This window comes from Alligator sinensis, unplaced genomic scaffold (assembly GCF_000455745.1).
Source record: "Alligator sinensis unplaced genomic scaffold, ASM45574v1 scaffold299_1, whole genome shotgun sequence".
Classification (NCBI taxonomy): Eukaryota; Metazoa; Chordata; order Crocodylia; family Alligatoridae; genus Alligator; species Alligator sinensis.
In genome coordinates, this window is record NW_005841981.1 from 234,021 (window position 1) to 238,946 (window position 4,926).

Sequence of the window (4,926 nt, forward strand, 5' to 3'; positions counted from 1 at the left end):
ATGCAGCACGGTGCATGGCATCCAGACCCTGGGAGCTACATGAGGCAGCTCGGGTTTGCAGCCTCTGGCGTGCAGCCAGAGACATGGTGCACAGGCTGGTGCATGGAGCCAGATCATTGGAGGCCCTTGGGTGGCTCAGGTCCCCAACCCGCAGCATGAGGCTGGGAGCTGGGTACAGGAGGTGTTGCATGGAAGGTCAGGGAGCAGAACAAGCCCCAGTCCTGCAAGGCAGTCTGGGCCTCCAACCCATAGCAAAAGGTTGAGTCCAGGGAGCCAGATGGTGCTCAGGCTACTGAGCCAGCAGGCAGGGCCAAGCCAGAGGCCCCAGAAACCCTGCATAGTGGAGCACCGTTCCAGGGGACAACCCCTGAAGCCCACTGCAGACAAAAGAGCAACTTGGCACAGAGGACGAGGGCCACCCTCCAGGCCTGGGAGCTGTGAGTTGCAGGGAAAAAGGATTCCCACATGGGAGGGGGAGCCTCCCTTGGTTAGTTAACAGCTCCTGAAAGTGGAAGTGCCACTGGGAGGGCCCCCCTAAAGTTACCAGCTTCCTTTGGAGGGTTCTGATTCGATTCGGAGAGATTAAAGGGTCCCGTGATTTAATTTGGAGTTGGAGATTTGGTCGCTGAATCAGCGACTGAACTTTCGCACAGCCCTAGTGTTTATGTTAGGTTTTACTTAGTTTCCAGAATTCAAAATTGTCAGTTTGAGTATTGTATCAATAAAATACCATGAATACATTAGCAGTAAGATTATTTTATTATTGCTCTTATTAGTAACTTTTACTGAATGGAACCATTTATCATATTTCTGTAGAAAACCATCCTTACTCTTTTAAGATTGAGAAGAGATAGTGAGATGTTGTCCAATCAGACCCTCTCTACACATGCAGATAAAGGCCCCATCAAATCTAATGCATGACGCACACAATTATGCCTCCTCACACACCACAAGAAACAAGTTCTTGCAGCTGGGAGCCCCCACTACCAATTACACAGATGTAGCCTGTGCCCCCAATCAGTCAGTCAATCAATCAAACAAACATACCATCTCTTGGAGGGTAGTAAAGCTCTGGACCACATTACCCAGAGAGGTTGTAGAATTTCCATCTTTGGAGATTTTATTAAGACCCAGCTAGAGAAAGCCTTGGCTGTGGTGATCTAGTTGGGGATGGTCTGACTTTAAGCAGGGGGTTGGACTAGATGACCTCCTGATGTCCCTTCCAATCCTAATTTTCTATGATTCTTCAGGAGGCTGAGGATCTCCCAGCTACTGGGCTCTCCGATGCACCCCCTGCAGTGGCAATCTCCCTACTCTGTGGGTTTCACACAGCCCCAGGGCTGGGAGATTGTAGCGGCACTCTGCAGCTGCTGGGAACCAACCGGGGCTGGGCACCAGGAGGCACCATATGGGGACACAGCATCTACAGCTGTGGGACTCTGGGTCCTGGCAGCTGTGGGATGCTGCTGGGGCTGAATGTCCTGAGTAGTTGTAGGACTCTTTGTTCCAGTGCACCCCTGCAGCTGTCTCTAGTCTCTTTTTATGACCAGGTTATGAAATGCCTGGACACAGGAGGAGGGGTGGATGTCGTATACTTAGACTTCAGGAAGGCCTTCGATATGGTATCCCACCCCATACTGGTGAACAAGTTAAGAGGCTGTGACTTGGATGACTACACAGTCCAGTGGGTGGAACAGTAGAATGCAGTTCAACAAGGAGAAATACAAAGTGCTGCACCTAGGGAGGAAAAATGTCCAGCACACCTACAGCCTAGGGAATGACCTGCTGGGTGGCATGGAAGTGGAAAGGGACCTTGGAGTCCTAGTGGACTCCAAGATGAACATGAGTCAGCAGTGTGACGAAGCCATCAGAAAAGCCAATGGCACTTTATCGTGCATCAGCAGATGCATGACGAATAGATCCAAGGAGGTGATATTCCCCCTCTATCGGGCACTGGTCAGACCGCAGTTGGAGTACTGCGTGCAATTCTGGGCGCCGCACTTCAAGAGGGATGCGGATAACCTGGAGAGAGTCCAGAGAAGGGCCACTCGTATGGTTAAGGGCTTGCAGACCAAGCCCTACGAGGAGAGACTAGAGAACCTGGACGTATTCAGCCTCCGCAAGAGAAGATTGAGAGGCAACCTTGTGGCTGCCTATAAGTTCATCACAGGGGCACAGAAGGGAATTGGTGAGGTTTTATTCACCAAGGCGCCCCCGGGGGTTATAAGAAATAATGGCCACAAGCTAGCAGACAGCAGATTTAGATTGGACATTAGGAAGAACTTCTTCACAGTTACAGTGGCCAAGGTCTGGAATGGGCTCCCAAGGGAGGTGGTGCTCTCCCCTACCCTGGGGGTCTTCAAGAGGAGGTTAGATATGCATCTAGCTGGGGTCATCTAGACCCAGCACTCTTTCCTGCCTATGCAGGGGGTCGGACTCGATGATCTATTGAGGTCCCTTCTGACCCTAACATCTATGAATCTATAAGCTGCGAGCCCACAGCTGATAGGGCTCCCGGCTGCAGGGGTGACCCTACAACATGTGCAAATTAAAGCTTGATACCAACCAGCTATAAAGTTAGTACACATTTTTGACATCTAACTTTAAGCTGTTTGGAGCTTTATTCCTATAATACATACTTTGCATGTGTAGCTGGTCTCATGGCAATTGAGCAATTAACCAGTTAATTGTTGAATACCTGTAATGTGTAAAGGAAGCCTTAGCATTCCTGGAATCTGTGTATTCACAAAAATAGCTGGAATAGAAAGGCACAAAGTATTTGGAGAGTAGTTAAGAAAAGTCAAAGTTGGCTTCTGAGAACAGACATCACAGAACACTCAGCAGAGACTTGTAGCAGAGGAATTAGTTAAGATAAAGCATTTCTCTAGACCTCCCCAAAAATCTCATGACCACCAGACAGAATAGTAGTCGTCTTGGTATCAGAATGTATCAGATGGCTTTATACCAAAGATAGCAGAAGCTCAACTCAGATCTCTATCTTTAAAAAGGGAGGAAGGATTATGGGAAAAGAAAAGATATAAAGATACTGTCCACAAAAGCTCAAATACTTTCCCTCAAAGTAAACTAGAGTATATACCAACTTTAGCAAGATAAGACCCAACTACAGAAGGATTGAAAAAAAAAAGCAGAATAAAAAATTCTGTGATCCAGAATGATTTTAATCACAGTCTCTTGTTCTGCTGTTATCTTTTTTTTTTTACCATTCTCCATTTTGGTGCTTTTGACATTTGAAATATAATAATGCAGATGACTTGTATATATTTGCTCCATTGTTCCACTGTAATTGAGTTCACCTACAGACCTATTTGACATTGTAATAATTGTTTATGCTCATTTATTTAGTACAGCAAGTACTGTCCTTCCTTAAAAGCTAGATTAAAAAATGATTGAAGTCATTAACAACATAAAGCATCATAAATGATGGCATAACTCTCAATATTAAAGCATTGTCCAAATAATTTTTCATCCTCTTTTGATCTCTTTATCAGCTTTATGCTTCCACAAAATAGTCATGCAAATGGTGTCTGAGGATTAGAAAAAGCTTACACTTTGAAAGGGTGTTTTGTATTGAAGTCCATTTTGTCTGAAGACTGAATGACACCAAATATATCATCAAAGCGACTGACTAAACTGTTGGAGCAAAGTTATATTTCCCCTAACAAAGGCTTATCTCTGTTCATGTGATTAAATTTTGTGTTCTTGTAGGGAGACACATGTATCATGAGTCCCAGAATTAAGAAATCTAAATCCTCTGAGAAATGCATCGGGATAGTTAGGAAAAGCAATTTTGCTTCTAATAATATGAAGTGTTCCATTTTGAAGCCACATGTGCCCCCACTCCCTGGCTTGAACATGGCCTCACAGGTCAGTATATCAAGGAATCTTTTGATCTTAAGGGCAGTGGGAGCCTAGGCCAATCAGTACTAAGAAAGTGAGTCAGTTGTTAGATAAGCTGACAAGAAACTAGCAAGAGTTTGGGTTTAGGGAGAAGACAATCATTGGATTTAAAAAAGCTTAGAGGAACTGAGAAGATGAAGAATTGCGAGAAACCTCTGGGATTAGGTTTAACGCTCTGGTACCAGGATTAACCTATCTTCAAGATGATGAAAGCCACCCTTTTACAATCCAAGTAAGCAAAGATATTGGCTTTCAGGTTGCTAGCTCCACAGGACTTAAAGCTTGAGAGAACATGAAACTTTGGACCTCCACGATAGCATAAACTGCAGTCATTACAGTCTCCTCCCTGTCACTTCCTCCTGTGGTGCTAAGGAGCAAGAGCCCATCTCTATTTACTGTTATTAGACAGAAATCTAATAATAGACCTGAAATTGAAGGAAACTTTTTTTCTATGCCAATATGTTGAAATCTGACAGTGAAATATTTTTTTTTACTGAGAACTGATGGGCTTCCTAGTAAATCATCAGCCCTCATGGGTCCACAGCAGTTTATCAGCCACAGCTCCCAAAATTCCCAACAGGCTGTCGAAAGCTGGGATTAGCATCTCCCATAAATCTCAAGTCTACATAGAAGACTCGCACGGAAAGTTATAAGCACAGAACCTTTTGTTTTACAAAACATTCAAGCTGCAGGAATATATTGATGTTTCCAGAGAAATTACTACTGTAGCAGCATTAAAATAGTACTCTGAAGGGGACAGGAAAGGCTGCCCTGCAGAGGGACAGAGTGTGAAGAGGGAGGGGGTATGTCTGAGTAGGGACACCATTTGCCCTGTGTGCAAATAAGCTGCTTTGGAGGCAGCCCTCTTTGAAGCGGCAGGAGCGATGAGTACCATTAGCTAAAGCCTGGAAAGAGGCCTGGCCTGGGATTGTTTGTTGAAAACCCTGGGAGAGGGTTTGTTTAAAAATGGGGAGCAGTTCCCCCAGTGGGGGAGGCAGAGAACAAAGG